Source organism: Ursus americanus, chromosome 14, assembly GCF_024610735.1.
Source record: "Ursus americanus isolate L20-20 chromosome 14, mUrsAme1.1.p, whole genome shotgun sequence".
NCBI lineage: Eukaryota > Metazoa > Chordata > Mammalia > Carnivora > Ursidae > Ursus > Ursus americanus.
In genome coordinates, this window is record NC_142140.1 from 11,827,100 (window position 1) to 11,848,264 (window position 21,165).

Consider the following 21,165-nt stretch of genomic DNA (forward strand, 5'->3'; position numbering starts at 1 on the left):
CCTGGGGTAAGGCCAGGGATCTGCATATTGAAAGAGCTCCCTAGATGATTCCAGAGTATCTGTTCCAGAGACCACACTGAGCAACACGGGGTGGACAAAGAAGCAGGCGCAGGACTTGGGACAAACCAGGATCCATATCCCCAGTCTACCTCCACAACATCTATCAACCTGGCTACATTACTGACCTCTTTGCACCTCTGATTCCTACTTTGTAATCTTGGGATTATATAAAGAACCTGTGTCATAGACTTGTTTGCAAAACCTAAAGAAGAAATTCCATGAAAAGCTCTTAGCACAGTGCCTAGCACATAATAATAACTCATTAAATACTAAATGCCAACGATGATTATCACCATCATCTAAATTACATTGATCAGGAAAGAAGGAAGAAGACATATCTGTACCTCTTTCTTCCGATGTGTGTGAATTCTAACCTGGGTTGCCTCTCTGTAATAAGTTTCTTAGAAAATAAAATTAAATTTAAAAAGGTAAAACCCTCTCTCCCATTATGTGGGTGGGGGATATAATGAAATGGATTATTGGGGGGGGTTCAGAGGAAATAAGACAATCAGCCATGTCTCAGCTCACTGCCAGGGCGGGGTGAGGATGGGAATAACAGAGGGAGAGAGAGAATAGGTATAGCTGGAACCCGCGGGAGGTTCTTGGAGCTGTGGAGAGTGATAATGGCAGTGAATAAGCTTTATCAAAGTGTGAAGTACAAAGTGAACCTAAGAGATTACTCTCAAACTTTAAATTCGAAAGAAACTCTTTGGAAAATGGAAGTTTTTGACATTTCGAATGACAAATCACTTCCCTCGATTACCTACCCCTTACCAAGAACTAAATTTAAGAATATAAAAGGAATTTTGTAAGGGCGAAGAAAAATGTGGACGTATGGGATTTAAAAAAAATTAATACTTTCAACTCATTTTCTTGCAAAGTTATTAGCTCAAGAAACAATTCTGCTTTCTTCCGCTAGACCAAAATGTACACCTGCTACCACACCAACCATGACCTCTGCACAAAAAGCTCAGAGCATTCATTCTTTTCCCTGTTCCTTCATCAGATAATATTCTCTAAAATAAATTAAATGGCTTGTCAGGATTACTAAATGGACGGTCGCAATGTAATCCTGTACCTCGGCAGAAAAGTAGTGCAACCAATCTTGGACTTTTTGTTTCCTCATTTATGAGAAGAGAAATCTTTGCCTGCATCACCTGAGGACTTGGTGTCCCCTGTGTCTTTGATCCCATATAAATATCTGGAGCCATCTCCCAAATAATCAGGCCCAAAAAATTTCATTTAGAAAAGAACAATGAACTATTTGAGCCCATGAGTCATCATGTCATTTGATGGTCTACGATGATCCTGCTGTCGATGTGACACTATGTGGACATAGACAAAGTGACAAGTTAATAAGGTTTGTTTCATCACTGTCACTTCCTTTAACAAGGAAGAAGGGAGGGGTGGACACTAGCTATTTTATATTCAACCCAGATGTCTGCTCACCCCCTTCATGGGAATCCATCAGCAGCTTCCGTGTACTGGAGAACAGCGAAGAGGAAGGTGGAGCACCTCACTGACACTTTCTCCCTGATGAAACCATATGCACAGAACAGCTTTTGAAACAGGAGTACTTGGTTTCTCTAGAACTCATCCTCTCTGAAGGATCCTTCACTCTTGTATGACCTCTCTTGTTTCGCTGTCATTTAACTTTTTGCTTAACTGTTCTTGGCTCTCCCACCTGTTTTATTTAAAAATGGGAGTGTAAAAGTGTATAAGAAAATCCTTACTATTAACCGTAGTGCTTTAGATACATGCATAACATGTATTGATACATGCATAACATGCCCATAAATAAGTAGAATCATGAGAAGTACTTGATATTCAACCATTTTTGACCTTTAAAACTAGCAATTTCATACAGTTCAACCTAACACGTACTGTCTTCCTCTGCCTGGAAGCCTCTTCTTTAGGCTTCTTTGCCAAATAACTCCCACTCTTGGTTCAGAAGCCCAGTATAATTCATCATTTCTGAGACCAGCCTTCACTGACGAGGTTAATTCCCTCTATGACAGGCTTGTATGATACCAACCATTGCTCCTTCACAGCTCCCATTTTAGTTATAATCTCATATTTTTGTGTCATTATATTAATACTTCTCTCCCTCCTGCAAGATGATAAATTCCACACAAACAGAATGTATTTTTTGCTCCCCACTGTTTCCCCAGCACAAAGCCTGGCACTTAGTAGGCATCAATAAATATTTGACCAATGAATAAATGGGCCCCCTAACTCCCATGTATCTGGTGTATGTGACTAGAATATTTCCTTGATATCAGAAAAAAAAATTCAACTCTCCAGGTTTTCTTATAATTATACAACTGCCTAAAGGTAAGCATCCTATCAAAGTGTAGACAGATGCAATGATTCAGCAATGCTCTGTATGATGCTTTGATCCATATTTGCTTGTTACCTTCTTTCAGCTTCCTTTTTGCTTTAGCTTCCACTAGCAGGTTCTGTCCAATCTTGGGCACTGAGATTAATTCCCTTCTGAGCCAGGAAAGATTTAAGAAGTTCTTAACCTCAAACAGCTTTGAACATTAATGAATCTGGTGACTGAGCTTCTGACTTGCCCATGGGTCTGATAAATTGTCATAATCCTTTTAGTCAAATCCTACCAGCTACCTTGATCTTAGAGTCTAACTCTCTGTTATTTTGGTCCCTATCTCCAACACCTTTCTTTTGTCCCTTTCTGCATGCAATTCATTTGGGAACACCCATTTGTCTGCCTAATCCCAGTTATGGCCCTAGAACATCCCACCAGAACCCGCTGTCCAAAGGTCAAAATAAGATACCCTATGGAGTGGTAGTAATTAGCCCAGTTAGGTAAATTCAGAGAGAATAGACTCCAAAGCCTGACTTGCCCCTTTTTAACCTTAGGTAGGTCTTCAAAGTTTCTGATTATACCATACTTATGTCATTAAGTTGCTAGGAAGACTGCATCATAAGGAAATGTCTGTGTGTCTAGTACAATGCCTGGAAATACAAAAAACACTGGCTAAATGGTGACTATTATGATTCTTCTTTAATAAAAAAAACACAGTGACTATACAAATTCTACTTTCTGCCCCAATACCAGAATATCAAAGAAAAAACTAAACAGCTTTCTCTCCAAAGCCTTTACTCCACTGCATCACTCATGGCACACAGTGTCACGGAAGTGACCAGAGTGGGTCAATTAAGAAGCAAGCAGTCATTAAAAACACTGGTAGACAAAATTCTTACTGCTCACTAAAATAACTATTTTGCTTCTAATTACTTTCCTGTAGTTTTCCTTTTAATTGCAACCAATTCTCAGACCTGAATTTGTCGACTGAGGCTTTTGGCGAGTATCATCACCTCCTCACTCTTTGGGGTATCCAAATCTCCTTCAGTTCTACAGCTTGGGGCCCATTTGTGAGCAGGCTGATGCTTCTGAGCAGGCAGCAAATCTAATCTTTGACATAAAAATTGCCCATTTCATATGAGAGCCACTGACCAATCCATGGGCATCGGTACCATTAACTCTCAAACCATGCAGCCATACTCCTTAAGTAACTGTGCAGGCACTAATCCCACTAATCACATACCCTTTCTGCACACAAAGGACTCAGATCATGTTTATTTTTATTTCCACTTTCTTTCAATTATTGACTTTTCTGTATAATAGACAGAACACTGCATTTTGCATCACATAAAACTCACTTATGGGAGGATTTGCAAGTTTAAATTGACTTAGTTTCCTTTTTATTTCTCTGTTTCTCATTTTTTCATGACTTGCTTTTTTTCCCCCTCCCTGTGTGTGGTTTTTCCTTTTAATTATTGAATTAGTTTTTAAGAGGAAATCCATTCAACAAGGCTTCAACATCAAAGTGTACTAAAAGGTATACAATGGAAAGTCTCCCTCCCAAACCAGGTAATCACCGTTTCTTATGTCTTGTTTATCATTCCAGAGATTTTTTTATTCATAAACGGCCAATATACACATTTTTCTCCATTTTTTTACACTAACAGTAGCATGTTATACCTGCTTTAGTGCATTTTTCATTTAAGTATATTTTTAGTATCTTTCCACATTAACACATACTGGCCTTCCTTATACTTTTTTATAACTGGATATTCCTCTATGGTAGGAATATACCGTAATTTATTTAGTCAATGCCCTATGATGGACATTTAGACTAAGTTTAACCTTTAGTTGTCATAATGGTACAAATGATGCAACAAATATTTCATTTAAGCATAATTACAGGATACATTTTAGGGGTAGACCTGCTGGGTCAAAGCACAGAGTGATATATTATACATTTTTACACATACCACAGCCCTCCAAAAGGATGTACAAGTTTACACACTTAACATCGTGTGTCAGCGTCCCTTTCTCAGTAATTCACCAACTAAATAGATGAACTTTTCAAACTTTCACCAATTTGAGAGGTGAAGAATTATATGGCAGTGTGGTTTCATTTACATTTTTCTTATCATGAATAAGGTGTAGCATCTTTTCAGATGTTTGAGCCACTTTTGTTTCCTTGAATCTGACTTGTAGATTTGTAAATTTTGGCCTCTTTTTAAATTGACTTTTCACATGGATTTCTGAGGCTCCTTTAAATATTGATATTATTAACCCTTTGTCAACAACATGTGTTGAAAATACTCCTAAATTTACATATATATAAATTTTTTTTACTTTGCGTATTGTATTTTGGGGAGAAAGGGACATTATTCTTATTTCTTGTCACCTTTTATGTAGTTTATCAGCCTTTTATTCTATGGCTTCAGGATTTTAAATTCATATTAAGAAAGCCATCCCATCCCATTCCATTCTCCCATGGTTTTCTTCTAACAATTTTATCGTTTCATTTTTTTTTTCCATTCAAAACTGTGACCCGTTGGTATTTTTCACACTGTACAAAGTATAAGTCCACATTTATTCCCCTAGATTCTACTTAGCTTTTAAATGGTCCAGCTTACCCCACTGGTCTGAGAAGTCACTTTTCTCAGATATTAATCCCCTGGTTAAATTAAGTAAAGTACAATGCTTCTAGACTTTAAATTCTACACTACTGATAGTTCAGTTCATGTGCCAGTATCACTTTCTCTCCATTATGAACCATTATTGTATATTCGAATGTCTGGCAATGCTAATTTTTTTAAATATAAACTTTAGATCACTTTGTCCAGTTCAGAAAAAGAAACACCTGCCTGTGGGCATTTTATTGAGGATCCTGTCTAATTTACGGAGTAACAGAGAAGGCTCAAGTCTTAATGACTCTGTCTTTCTACTCAAGAATATGGCATGCCTTTCAATTTGTTACAATTTTCATCATAAAGATCTCATGCATTTCTCGTAAATGCCTTGGTATTTTGTCTTTTGTGTTTCCATCAGAAGTAGAGTCTTTTTTTGTTGTTGTATATTTTCTAACTGGTTTGTTTCAATATGTGAAAATTATTGACTATGTATATATTTTCATTTTTTCAAAGATTTTATTTATTTATTTGAGATAGATAGAGAGTGAGTGAGACAGCAGGAGCAGGGGAGCAGAGGCAGATGGAGAAGCAGGCTCCTCGCTGAGTAGGGAGCCTGACCCAGGGCTTGATCCCAAGACCCTGGGATCATGACCTCAGCTTAAGGCGGATGCCTAACAGAATGAACCACCCAGGAGCCCCATATGTATATATTTTTAATTCCACTAACTGAATTATTGTTTCTAGGACTTGAATCTCTTATATTTCCCAAGTATACAATCATACCATCTGGAAATAAAAATATTTTATCTCTTCTTTACACATTTTTGTATTTCTAATTTTGTTCTTGATCTGATTACATTAGCTAGCACCTATAATGCAATATGAACCATAGCACAGCACATAGCAATGACAGTATCTAACACGAGCTGATCCTGACTTCAGTGGGAAACCTTTCAGTGTTTTCTCATTAAGCATCATTTTGGCTTATAGGATGGATTCTTCTTTAAAATATTTCATTAAAAAAGAAATCATATAATCTTATTGATTGTATTTACTTTGAATGGAAGTTGAATTTTATCAAATGTGTTTTCAGCATGGAAAATCATGATTTTTCTCTTTAGCTCATGACCAACCAATGTGGTTCAATATAATTAAATCTTGTAAGAGTAACTTTTTTTTTTTAAAGGAAGATAGGGAACTTTTATTGAGCAAAGCAGAATGAATGAAACATCCTTCCCTTGATCAGATGATGCTGTTCTGTAGACAGTATCTTTCCCAGTTGAATTTTTTGATGAAAAAAGGTTAGGCATCAAGCATTTCTTACAGATCAGTTCTCAAAGCTGAGCCAGAATCCAAGACTCAGTGGTGAAGTAGCTATTTATTTATCTTTATTAATTGTTTAGGAGTAGGTGTTGGCATCAGAGTTAGTGATCCATAGTGTTTCTTTTTCTTCTCAACTACCTGTGTTAGATTTTGCTAACAGTTTGTATTCTCTCTTTAAAAAAAAAAAAAAATTGACATTTTCGGTCATTTTTTTTCTATGCTCAACATCAATTTAAATAATATTATAATTTTCTATTTTTTAACAGTTTTGGAGAACTGCCCTGTAAAACTATCCTGGTGCTTTTTCATGGCTTTCACTTTGCCATTTTTCTCTATTTCTTCTATGAAATACATTCTGATTTTGTTATATCATTTTCTGTGGATACTTTTAGCAAATCACTTTTCCTATGAAAAAAATATACATCTAATGTATATTCCCTTTCCAAAAACCTGGCCCCATTTCCTTAGCAAATTTCCTTAGTTCCCGGAACTCCTCCACCTTCCCCAGAAAATCCCTTACACATCCAGCTGCCTCTTTAGCTCCCCTTAGCCTGCAAGATTTACAGGGAGTGCTCTGGCCTGTTCTCTATGCCTAGCTATACAGGTTACAACTCCTCCTTCTTGCCAGGGCTCTAAAGTCAGGCTCTTCCAGCATCAGGCCTTCCTATGCAACATCATTTGTGGAGGTCCAGGGACCCACCCCCCCAACACAAAGAATTCATGGCCTCTGGAAAACAACAGATCTTTTAAATTATGAAACACTTTTTATCTCCACTTTCAGAAGATCCTACCAAATTTAGAGAGGAATTAGAAAGATTAGTGGTCATTTACAATTCCATTCACAGGGACCTGGAATGACCGCTGAGAAAGTCTTCCCACCCACAATTATACTGTAGTTAACAGATGAGCCAGATGGCTCCCTAGGGAAAAACCTCTCTCATAGAGGAAACAGATGGCCGTAATTTCTCCCAGGCCCCTAAAAATGATCAGGAAATGGATCAACTGGATGGCCAATGCTCAGGGACTAATAGAAGTAATAGAAGTTCTCCCTACTAAGGCGAATTGGTTTAAATTTGAATTGTGCACACAAAAATACAAGTATCCGAACGCCTTTGTTGAATGCTTTATACAGAGCTTTCAAAGGCTTACTGCACCAAACCGTGAAGCTCTGGAACATAGAAATCTTTTCATTTCTCTCTTAGGGGGAAATTTTCCCCCTGATATAAAAAGGCAAATTCAAAATATTGTGGTTGGTTGTACTAGCCAAGCTTTAAGCATTACAATAGAAGCGGCTACCCAATTTTTTGAGGATAGCTTACAGAAATGCCAAAGAATAAATAAAGGAGGTAAAATAAAATTCTTGATTTATAACTTCAACCTTTAGAGAAACAAAAGCATAATGCTAAGCACAACTCAAAGTCCACTCAGACCTTTTCCTATTTGCTTTCAAACACCTGCAGATATTATAAAAAAAATAGGACATTAAAATTGTCCTGCACTTTAAAAAAAAAAAAAGGAAAGATTTAAATAGTAATTACTCTAAACTTCTGATAATGAACGTACCCCAAAACTCATAGGAGAAAACTTACATTCTTTATCTTCAAGATTTAAATATTACCTTGCCTTTGAAATATAAACACCCCAGGAGATAACTGGAACACTGTCAACAATTACCTGACACTGAATTTTTTTAAAAATAGGAAAAAAGAGGCTTTTTAAAATACAAACTTCTATAAAAGCTCCTTTGGCCAAACTTTGGTCCACAGTCTCCATAAGATTACTTGTCAAGGGCAAATACAAATCTGCAGTCATCTCCATAAATAGTAAAAAGCTTTAGCCATCTGAGCAAGTACATTTAACTTCTTCCAACTGCCAAAAAAAACAAAAACAAAAACGAAAAAGTTTGGATCCATCTATTCTTTTATAAACTAGTTAGTTTTGTATTCTTTCATCTTACTCATGGTCAAAATTTTAGAATAAAAACTATCAGGTCTCTGTTTGCTTATGTTTGTACATACATTTCTATGTGTCTATATATGTATGTTGTAGATTTGTGATATATTTCTATCGCTGGACAGTACTGCCAGAAAAACTTGTAAATCTCTATTTAATTGGTTTAAAATAAGTTCCTATATGAATTAAGTATTCCTAAAACTCTCAGAAATAGAATAGAAACTAACCCAAACGCTTTTCAAGTTCACATGATCTGAGAAAATATTCAGTAAATAAAAACTACTTTAAGTTTGTTTGTTTAATTACAACAGGAATCCCTTTAGGGTTACTAGCAATTAAGTATAATACCTTAATTCTACCTAGGTTTACTAGAAGTCAAATAAACCCAATGTTATCTGTTTCAAAATTTGTCAGCAAGAAAAATTACTTAAGATGATGATTAGTTGATTTAATGTCTCAAATATTTTATGAGTAATCTAAGTATGATTGTTAAGAACAAGTGAAATAAACAAATATAAGTGGGGTAAAAACATTTTTGAAGATTTATTATTTATTTGACAGAGAGAGGGAGAGCAGGAGGAGGGGCAGAGGGAGAGAGAGAGTCCTGAAATAGACCCCCTGCTGCATGTGGAGCCCATCACAGGACACAATCCAGACCCAGAGATCATGACCTGAACTGAAACCAAGAGTTGGTTGCTTAACTGACTGAGCCACCAAGGTGCCCCAAGTGGGACAAAAAATTTTAAGTAAACTTTCTAGCAATAATTATGTTTTATGATATGTCTACTTAAAAAGTTTTTTAAATTTCTTTGGTAACACACCCTTAGAGTATTCCTAAGTTAAAATAATGATGAAAATTTATTATCTGTATAATTTCTAAAGTAAAATATAGAAATGTTAATTACTGAACAGAGTTTATTCACTTTTAGCTTGCTATTACAAAAAATGTATACTTTGAGAAAGTGTTTGCTTCTAGAGGTTATGAAGTGTATTCATAAATTTGCCAATCTAATGCTGGCATAACAGTTCACAACTGACTACTTAATTTTCACTACATATTAGGGTTTTTGAGGATTAAGAATGCTAATATAATTAAAACTATGAGAAATAGGAAGACAACTCAGTATGAAAGGAAAGCAAGTTGTGTTCTTGGCTAAGAAAAGTTATGAGATGCAGAGATTCATTTTTGTTAAGGGAAAAGAAAGCAATTTTGTCTTAAAATAAAGCTGGTTATTTCAGATTGGAAAAAGGAAAATAAAAGACAAACAATGGGGACGCCTGGGTGGCTCAGCTGGTTAAGCATCTGCCTTCAGCTCAGATTATGATCATAGCGTCCTGGGACCAAGCCCTGAGTCAGGCTCCCTGCTCAGCAGGGAGTCTGCTTGTCCCACTCCCTCTGTTGCTCCCTCTCACTCATGCACACACACTCTCTCTCTCAAAAATAAATAAAGAAAATCTTAAAAAAATGTTTTCTGTCAAAGAACCAAATTGCCTTGTCAATTGCATTATAAAAAGCTTTCATCAGACCTGTAATCATGGTCATTTTTAAGACTTTTTAAAATTTATTTATAGAGAGTTACTGTCTTATTCTGTTGCTTTGCAAATGTTTCACCTTCAGAAAGATTCATGGAAAAGAATCTGACAAGTGCTCTGGAATACAGGTCTCTGGTAACTTTAAGATCATACCACTGAACGAGGTACGAATTTGCAAAAACTCTAATGGAGAAACTGACAGCTTCCTAAAACTGCTAACAAAAGATCAAGATCAACAGAAATTAATTTGAAGGGACTGAATAAACTGATGGTGATGACTATAATTTTTATGAGTAATCTCATAACTTTTTGTTTGAAACCTTGTTGCTTCTTTTATGTTATGTTTTCCCAGATTTAAGAAAACCTTTTTCACTTTTTCCATAGGCTATCAGCAATTTGGTAATATATATCTTTGTGAAAAAAAATAAAACTTTTTTCTCCCTATCTGATCCCTCCAGATTTTGGAAACATTTCATTGAATATTATTATTTTCATGGAAATACTATTATTTTTATAAGTTCATTAATAATATGTCCTCTTGTAACAGGAAACAGTTGGATATATTGATTATATTCCCAAGACTTTGATTGGAATGTCATATTTGAGAGAGACATGCATAGAGTCATTTATGACCAAGCAGCTTTAAAAACCTAAGGTTGACTTAATGGAGTCAATAAAGCCCATTGGAAAAACTTCAGGATCCACCTGCATCACCACCTCCTGAAATAAGTTTAAATGAACTGACTTATTGCCAGGAATAGGAGAATGGTTCAGTAAGATGGAACAATCTACTAACTCAAGTTCCAAAGTATGAAACTTCTTGGGAAAGTTTCAAAGGTGAGAATGAGGGGGAACACAATACATGACCCCAAAATATGCCACTGTGACATGTGGATTATTTCAAGTTGAAGATAAGCAAAACCCAACAGACTCATTGCCTAAAAGAATATAGGTAAAGGGCCCATACCAAGAGAAAACTAATACCAAAGATAATTTTTTATCAGACTTATCTGCATGTCATGGCAAATATTTTTGCTTATCAAAAATTTGTTAAAATCTTTTTGTGAATTGTCTTCCTTCCCTTTGAAGCCATACCCGCTTGTCTTTAGCTCTGGATGGCATATAAACCTTACTTTACTGTCTTTGAGGCTCTCTAATGTATGACATTTTTCTCCTACTACTCTTATAACAACTTAATATTTAGACCAGCCAAAGAGCCTATAAGGAAGAAGGAAAAAGTTTTCCTCCCCTACACCTTTCACAACATGTTCTTCACCTTCGAGAACTCTGACAACCTCTGCGCTCAGCCCAAACTTGGCTCTTTCTCCCTGCTTTTCTCTCATTCTTCTCACATAGTCTCTGTATGACTTCAGTTGCTTATGAAAGCCCTTACAAACGTTTTGGGTCTCTTTCCAGATTTGACCAAAAAACAGAGATTGTATTTTTGTTTTACTATTTTCTTGATATTTTTGGATAGATTCCAGAATAAGAAGGTAAGCTACTGAGTTAGGGGGTCATTTTCCTTTCAAATCATCACTTTATTTTTCATTCTTCTTACATATGTTGTAGTGTTTAAATAATTTGGGGATGTTTTTAAACTTGAAAATAATCAGAATTTTGTTTTAGGAAAAACTTTAAATACCTAGGAAAGAGACTAAAACCATGAGAATAAAACTCATTTTTAAAGAGAACATATCTAATAAAATGCCATATTACTCTCAAGTTCAGATCCTATATTTACTTAGAATGGGTACCACCAATTTAAATTGAACATCAAAAGCACACAGAAAAGGAGAGGGACAGTTCTTACTTTGTAAGAAAATTAGTCTGGTTGATTGAATACAATCCTCAACTCTATTATCCTTTTTCATACACAGCCCCCATGTTCTCCCCACCCCCCAAGAAAACTGTTGCCTCCCTGGCACTGACCCTTCTAGACACAGCAAAGTGATCATCTACATTCTTCATTCCCTAGGCAAGCCCTCAAGTAACAGAAGATCTGAAATCCAATCTCTGACCATGGAATATGAGCTAAACTTTAAGAGAGTAAAAAAAGGAATTGTTCAGAAGAACCCAAGAAATGGGAAGGTATTAATGTGTTTTATATGGTAGCAGCAAGATATAAAAATTTCTTGACCCATAAAAGAGATTGGAGCAACAGTGGGGGAGGAGAAAAAAAATGGCGGAGGAGTAGGGGACCCCTTTTCCAGCTGGTCCCCTGAGTCAAGGTGGATATGTACAGGCCATCCTGAACACCCACAAAATCAGCCTGAGATGCAGGAGGATACATCTGGATCTCTACAAATGAACATCTCCAGCCCTGAGTATTGAGGTACAAAGCAGGGAGCCATGAATCCGTGCACAGATATCAGAAGATAAACAGAAGGGGGAGGGAGCCACCACACTAAGGGCACCGGGAAGCAGTAGCTTCCCTGCACTGGGGAGCGGGATGGACTGACACCCGCGAGAGAGCAGACTGAGACCGTGAGCCTAGGAACGCATGCGACCAAACTGACAACCGGAGCCCCAGAGTGCTCACTGGAACCAGACTGAAACCAGGAGCTTGGGAGTGGGTGCGCAACTAGACTGAGAACCGGAGCTCCAGAGCATGCGGGAACCACACTGAAACAGGGAGCTCGGGAGCGCGCACAGGAACCAGGAGCGGATGGCAGTGTTAGAAGCACAAAGGACAGAGACGTGCCAGGCCTGGAAGCAAGGGCTGGGAGAGTGGCTGTGAGGTGCACAACCCGGGATGCTGCGGGGTTTTTAGCAGCACCGACATAAATAGAGTTAAAGTGGCCAGGAGGCCTCAGAGGAGAGTGGACTGCGATCTCTCTGTTCTGAGGCAGAGGCTGGGATACGGCCACTGCTACTCTCTCAGAAGAGGCACAGCAAACCGCCAGGGAAAGCCGCCAGAGAACAAAAGCCTGGAAATACCAGCTCACAGTGCGCCCATCCCCATCCCCCCTCACAGGGGACACAGAGACTCTACCCAAACAGGGTTGCCTGAGTATCAGTGCGGCAGGTCCCTCCCCCAGAAGGCAGGCTGAAAAATCAAGAAGCCCACATCCCTAAGGTCATAAAAAAACACGTGCACACTGCCTGGGTCCTGGTCAATAATTTGGGCTCGGGCATTCCCGCAACCTCTCCTCATCAGAATGACGAGGAGGAAAAATCCGCCCCAGCAAACAAAAGATAATGAGTCTGTGGCCTCTGCCACAGAACTGATGGATATGGATATAACCAAATTATCAGAAATGGAATTCAGAGTAACAATGGTCAAGATGATGTGTAGGCTTGAAAAAAATATTAATGAAAATATTAATGAGAATATAGAATCTCTAAGGGCAGAAATGAGAGTGAATCTGGCAGAAATTAAAAATGCTATGAATCATATGCAGTCTAAACTAGATGCTCTCACAGCCAGGGTAAATGAGGCAGAAGAACAAATTAGTGAATTGGAAGATGGGATGATAGAAGAGAAGGTAAAAATAGAAACTTACCTCAAAAAAATCCAATCTCAAGAATGTAGATTATGGGAGATTACTGACTCAATGAAACACTCCAGTGTTAGAATCATTGGCATTCCCGGGGGGGGGGGGTGGAGAAAAAGAGAGGTCTAGAAGAGATATTTGAAGAAATTTTAGCGAGAACTTCCCTAATCTGGCAAAGGAAACATTTGTGTACAAGAGGCAGAGAGGACCCCTCCCAAGATCAATGAGAACAGACCTACACCACATCACAACATAGTGCAATTCACAAATATTAAACCCAAGGATACAGTCTTGAAAGTGGCCAGGGGGAAGAAAAGCCTCACGTACAGAGGGAGGAATATCAGAATAACATCAGACCTGTCTACAGAGACCTGGCAGGCCAGGAAGGGTTGGAAAGGTATTTTCAGAGCTCTATCTGAGAAGAACATGCAGCCAAGGATCCTTTATCCAGCAAGGCTGTCATTCATATTTGATGGAGGGACAAGGACCTTCCAAGACTGGCAGAAACTGAAAGAATATGTGACCACCAAGCCAGCCCTACAAGAAATATTAAGGGGGTTCTATAAAAGTAAAAAGACCCCAAGAGTGATACAGAACAGAAATCTACAATCTATAGAAACAAAGACTTCACAGGCAACATGGTATCATTAAAATCACATCTCTCAATAATCACTCTCAATGTGAATGGCCTAAATGCTCCCATAAATGACACAGGGTTGCAGATTGGATAAAAAGACATGACCCATCCATTTGCTGTCTACAAGAGACTAATTTTGAACCTAAAGATACATCCAGACTGAAAGTGAAGGGATGGAAAACCATTTTTCATGCCAATAGACCTCAAAAGAAAGCTGGGGTAACAATTCTTATATCAGACAGATTAGATTTTAAACTAAAGACCGTAGTTAGAGATACAGGACACTATATTATTCTTAAAGATGTATCCAACAAGTGGATATGACACTTATAAACATCTATGCCCCCAACAGGGGAGAAGCTAGATACAGAAGCCAATTCTTAACCAGAATAAAGAGACATAGAGATAATAATACGTTAATAGTAGGGGACCTCAACCCTCTACTCTTAGCAATAGACAGATCACCCAAGCAGAAAATCAAAAAAGAAACAAGAGCTTTGAATGACATACTGGACCAGATGGACCTCATAGATATATACATAACACTACACCTCAGAACAAGAGAATACTCATTCTTATTGAATGCACACAGAACTTTCTCCAGAATAGACCATATATGGGGTCACAAAACAGGTCTCAACTGATATCAAAAGACTGAGATTATTCCTGCATATTCTCAGACCACATTGCTTTGAAACTGGAACTCAATCACAAGGAAAATTTTGGAAGAAACTCAAACATGTGGAAACTAAGAACCATCCTGCTCAAGAATGATTGGGTAAACCAGGAAATTAAAAAATCAGATTAAGCAATTTTTGGAGACCAATCATCAGTGAAAAACCTATGGGACACTGCGAAGGCAGTCTTAAGGGGAAAATACATAGCCATCCAAGCCTCACTCAAAAGAATAGAAAAATCTAAAGTGCAGGTTTTATATTCTGACCTCAAGAAGCTGGAGCTGGAACAGAAGAAGAGGCCTAACCCACGCATGAGAAAGCAGTTGATCAAGATTAGAGCAGAGATCAATGAATTGGAAACCAGAAGCACAGTAGAGCAGATCAACAGAACTAGAAGCTGGTTCTTTGAAAGAATAAATAAGATTGATAAGCCACTGGCCAGACTTATTCAAAAGAATAGAGAAAGGACCCAAATTAATAAAATTATGAATGAAAGGGGAGAGATCACAACCAACACCAATGAAATAGGAAGGATCATTAGAAACTTTTATCAACAGCTTTATGCCAATAAATTAAACCTGGAAGAAATGGATGCCTTCCTGGAAACCTATAAACTACCAAGACTGAAACAGGAAGAAATTGATTATTTAAACAGACTGATTAATTATGAAGAGATTGAAGCAGTGATCAAAAACCTCCCCAAAAACAAGAGTCCAGGGCCTGACGGATTTCCCAGGGGAATTCTACCAAACATTCAAAGAAGAAATAATACCTATTCTCCTGAAGCTGTTTCAAAAAATAGAAACAGAAGGAAAACTAACAAACTCATTCTACGAGGCCAGTATTACCTTCATCCCCAAACCAAGGAAAGACACCATCAAAAAGGAGAATTACAGACCGATATCCCTGATGAATATGGACGCCAAAATTCTCAACAAGATCCCAGCTAATAGGATCCAACAGCACATTAAAAAGATTATGCATCATGACCAAGTGGGATTCATCCCTGGGATGCAAGGGTGGTTCAACATTTGCAAATCAATCAGTGTGATAGATCATATCAACAAGAAGAGTCAAGAACCATATGATCCTCTCAATTGATGCAGAAAAAGCATTTGACAAAATACAGCATCCTGGGGCGCCTGGGTGGCTCAGTCATTAAGCGTCTGCATTCGGCTCAGGGCGTGATCCTGGCATCCTGGGATCGAGCCCCACATCTGGCTTGTCCACTGGGAGCCGGCTTCCTCCTCTCCCACTCCCCCTGCTTGTGTTCCCTCTCTCGCTGGCTGTCTTTTTCAAATAAATAAATAAAATCTTTAAAAAAAAATACAGCATCCTTTCCTGATTAAAACCCTTCAGAGTGTAGGGATAGAACGCACATTCCTCAATTTCATAAAAACCATCTATTAAAAGCCTACAGCGAATATCATTCTTAATGGGGAAAAGCTGGAAGCCCTTCCCTTAAGATCAGGAACAAGACAAGGATGCCCGCTCTCACCATTATTATTCAACATAGTACTAGAAGTCCTTGCAACAGCAATCAGACAACAAAAAGGGATAAAAGGTATTCAAATCAGCAAAGAAGAAGTCGAACTCTCTCTTTGCAGATGACATGATAGTCTAAATGTAAAACCCAAAAGACTCCACCCCCAAATTACTAGAACTTATAGAGCAATTCAGTAATGTGGCAGGATACAAAATCAATGCTCAGAAATCAGTTGCATTTTTATACATGAACAATGAGACTGAAGAAAGAGAAATTAGGGAATCGATCCCATTTACAACAGCACCAAAAATCATACGTTATCTTGGAATAACTAAGATAGGTAACCAGAGAGGTAAGGGATCTATATTCAAGAAACTACAAATCACTCTTGAAAGACAGTGAAGAAGACACAAAAAGATGGAAAAATATTCCATGCTCATGGATCAGAAGAATAAACATAGTTAAAATGTCTATGCTACCCAGAGCAATCTACACTTTCAATGCCATCCTGATCAAAATACCGAGGACATTTTTCAAAGAACTGGAACAAACAGCCCTTAAATTTGTGTGGAACCAGAAAAGACCCTGAATCTCCAAGGAATTGTTGAAAAGGAAAAACAAAGCTGGGGGCATCATGTTGCCAGATTTCAAGCTGTACTACAAAGCTGTGATCACAAAGAGAGCATGGTACTGGCACAAAAACAGACACATAGACCAATAGAACAGAATAGAGAACCCAGGGGCGCCTGGGTGGCTCAGTTGTTAAGCGTCTGCCTTTGGCTCGGGGTGTGATCCCAGAGTCCTGGGATCAAGCCCCACATCAGGCTCCTCTGCTGGGAGCCTGCTTCTTCCTCTCCCACTCCCCCTGCTTGTGTTCCCTCTCTCGCTGGCTGTCTCTCTCCGTGTCAAATAAATAAATAAATCTTTAAAAAGAAAAAAAAAAAAGAATAGAGAACCCAGAAATGGACCCTCGGCTCTTTGGGCAGCTAATCTTTGACAAAGCAGGAAAAAACATCCAGTGGAAAAAGGACAGTCTCTTCAATAAATGGTGCTGGGAAAATTGGACAGCTACCTGCAAAAGAATGAAACTTGACCATTCTCTCAAACCATACACAAAGATAAACTCCAAATGGATGAAGGACCTCAATGTGAAACAGGAATCCATCAAAATCATAGAGGAGAACATAGGCTGCAACCTCTTTGACATTGGCCACGGCAACTTCTTTCATGACACATCTCCAAAGGCAAGAGAAACAAAAGAAAAAATGAATTGTGGGACTTCATCAAGATAAAAATCTTCTGCACAGCCAAGGAAACAGTCAAAAAAACTAAGTGGCAGCCCACAGAATGGGGGAAGATATTTGCAAATGACACTATAGATAAAAGACTGGTATCCAGATCTACAAAGAACTTCTCAAACTCAATACACGAGAAACAATAATCAAATCAAAAATGGGCAGAAGATATGAACAGACACTTTTCCAATGATGACATACAAATGCTAACAGACACATGAAAAAATGTTCAAAATCATTAGCCATCAGGGAAATTCAAATCAAAACCACATTGAGATACCACCTTATGCCAGTTAGAATGGCAAAAATTGACAAGGCAAGAAACAACAAATGTTGGAGAGCATGTGGAGAAAGGGGATCCCTCTTACACTGTTGGTGGGAATGCAAGTTGGTGCTGCCACTTTGGAAAACAGTGTGGAGGTCCCTTAAAAAGTTAAAAATAGAGGTACCCTATGATCCAGCCATTGTACTACTGGGTATTTACCCCAAAGATAGAGACGTAGTGAAGAGAAGGGCCATATGCACCCCAATGTTCATAGCAGCAATGTCCACAATAGCTACATTGTGGAAGGAGCCGAGATGCCCCTCAATAGATGACTGGATTAAGAAGATGTGGTCCATATATACAATGGAATATTACTCAGCCATCAGAAAGAATGATTACCCAACATTTGCAGCAACATGGATGGGACTGGAGGAAATTATGCTAAATGAAATAAGTCAAGCAGAGAAAGACAATTATATGGTTTCACTCATTTATGGAACATAAGAAATAGCAGGAAGATCGGTATTAGAAGGAAGGGAAGAAGGAAGGGAAGAATGAAGGGGGGGTAAACAGAAGGGGGAATGAACCATGGACTCTGGGAAACAAACCGAGGGCTTCAGAGGGGAGAGGGATGAGGGATTGTGATAGGCCAGTGATGGGTATTAAGGAGGGCACATATTGCATGGAGCACTTGGTGTTATAGGCAATAATGAATCATGAAAAATTACATCAAAAACTAAGGATGTACTGTATGGTGACTAACATAACGTAATAAAAAATTATTACAAAAAAAAAAAAGAAGCAACAGTGGGAACAAATGCATTAACAAGGTTTTCACAAATGCATTAATCCTCTTCACAAAAGATTCACAAAGGTCAATCTCTGTTCATCCCATGTGTTTCCTGCACAGCACAAACTTGCTGGTTAATGGACCAGAATTTCATGGTTCCTTCTACTGTCTTATGGGGACAGAGGGATGCCCAATACTTTCCTAAGAATCAAGACATACAGAATGTCCCAGGCCTTGACCACTATTATGTAAAGCTGTAAAAATGGGTTGCTAGTTCTCCCACAGGTCACTAGGTTATCCTGTTTGAAAGGGACACTCAACCCACTACTTAATATTTGTTATATCAATGGGGGTTAAAAACCTGGCAGGCAGAAATAAATGTGAAAATTTGCATTGCTGCTGTTGTTTTAACCCAATAAAGTAACGATGGAAGGGACGTTGGAAGTAATTAAACATACTAAAAAAAGAAAACATTGTTTCATTAAAAAAGAATTTACAACAGGCATTCTTCCAAAGATCCTACTTTACTAATATGTTGAACTGTTCTGAGTAATCTAAAATTTTTCAGGATCTCTCCAACATACCTGATAAATTCTAATTGCTCTATCAATTACCAATTGCTGAAGAAAACTATTCCTTTGAGTCTCTGTTGAGAACCCATCTGATTCTGAAACCACTGTAATCAATTCTGAATTCTATATACTTTTCATCTTTACCAAGAACCTTTCCCTCTAGTCTCTGTCTCTCTTAATGGTAATAACATATTCCTAGTCTTTGAGACTGAAAACCACACAGCCATCTTCTATTTGCCCACTTTTTCTAATTAGTTGTCAAATTCTGGTGATTTTTCCTTCATGTCACCAGTCTATTCCTGGTGCCATAAACCATGTAATGTTTCCTTAACATTTACATTTCTAGACCCTTCTGAACTAGTGTTCAAGATTCCAGGGTGGTCTGGGTATTGCCTATTTCACTTTCCTGTTTAGACCTCTTCAGTGGTTCCTATTTTCTCTTGGTCAAAGCCTCAATGTTGAGGCTTGACTCCATGACTTTGCCCCTACTTCTGTTTCCAGGATTTTTACCTTTGCAACTGTATCCAGTTTAAGACACTGTATGACTCTCACTAGACTTCCCCAGTAAAGGCAATTTTATAAAAGTTATAGCAAGGATTGTTTTGCCATGAAGCTTGCAAATGATTCTTACATATTCACCTGTGTCTAGGAAGATTGCAAGAAAAAGCACGGGAAAGAAAAAGCATCAAACTTTGCTTTTAAATGTTTCCCAAATTGTAAGTACTAAGATATGGCAAATATGTGTGTATATATGTATTTGTATATATCTGTATATACATATATACATGTATGTATATATATATATATATAAATATATATATATTTCTGAACATGTATATAATAATTAGATACAATTTTACAATAAAGATACTCATTTTTATTACATTTTTTTCCAAAAAGTATTTCCTTTTTTAAATGAGAAAACAAGGCCCAAAGAAGTTAAGTAACTTCCCAACATTAGACCACACAACAAGATAGATTTGAGTCTATGCCGACCCTGTCTTGTTTACTAATATGCCCCATCTGGTTAGCCTATCAATGGGAGGTTCCTCTTCTGTTCAGTGAGCTTGAGTTTATGTTGTCAGCTAAATACGAAAATAGTCACAACAGATCTTTAACACAAGGAGGGTTAAATGGGGACTTGCCAAGCAGTAGATGAAGAGACAGGGTCCCTGATCTTCAACAGAGGACTCTCCTCCCTCAGGTGGATGCCACCTTCAAGTTTTGTGAATCCAGTGAAAACCAATCATAACACTTGTCATGTTTTGTCCAGTTAGAGAGGAAGGAAGGATGTCAATCTGAAATCTAGGAGCCCCCTGGTTCTCTTACAACCTTGTGCTGCATTTCAAAGAGATATATATCATAATCTAGAGAATTCCCAGGGTGCTTCTTTTTCCTCTGCCTGCTGCTCCCCCTGCTTGTGCTTTCATGCTTTGCTCTCTCATTCTCTCTCTCTGACAAAAAAAATAAATTAAATCCTAAAAAAAAAAAAAAAAAAAAGTATGGTTTTTGGACACTTGGGTGACTCAGTCCGTTAAGCCTCTGCCTTCAGCTCAGGTCATGATCCCAGAGTCCTGGAATCAAGCCTTGCATGGGGCTCCTTGCTCAGCGGGGAGCCTACTTCTCCCTCTGCCTGCCGCTCCCCTGCTTGTGTGCACACACACTCTCTCTTTCTCTGACAAATAAATAAATAACCAATAAATCTTAGAACATTCCATTCATCTTGACTGGGGGCACAACACTGCTTGTCATTACCACAAAAATTTTGTTGTTAGTCTTGAATTAAATTATCAGGACAATTCTATTAACTTCTCTCCTCCTTTTGCCTATGTTGACACCTGAGAAAAAAGCTAGGATGAGTCTTCTTGCCATGGTTAACTTACACTATGCAACAAAAGTTAATGCTTCAAAGTGTGAGCCCTTATCATTCTGTGTAGTTTTTCAATTGTTGAGGGAAAAGTGGGGTTGCAAAAAATAAAAAAGATTGAGTGGAGTGTGACCCTGATTCAATTAATTCAATTACAGTGCAATGCAATGTAAACCATATTAAACATTTAAGGTCTAAGTCACTCCAAGCAAGATCAAATACTTTCTGAGAATGTGAGCAAACTCCTTAATTATTAAGAT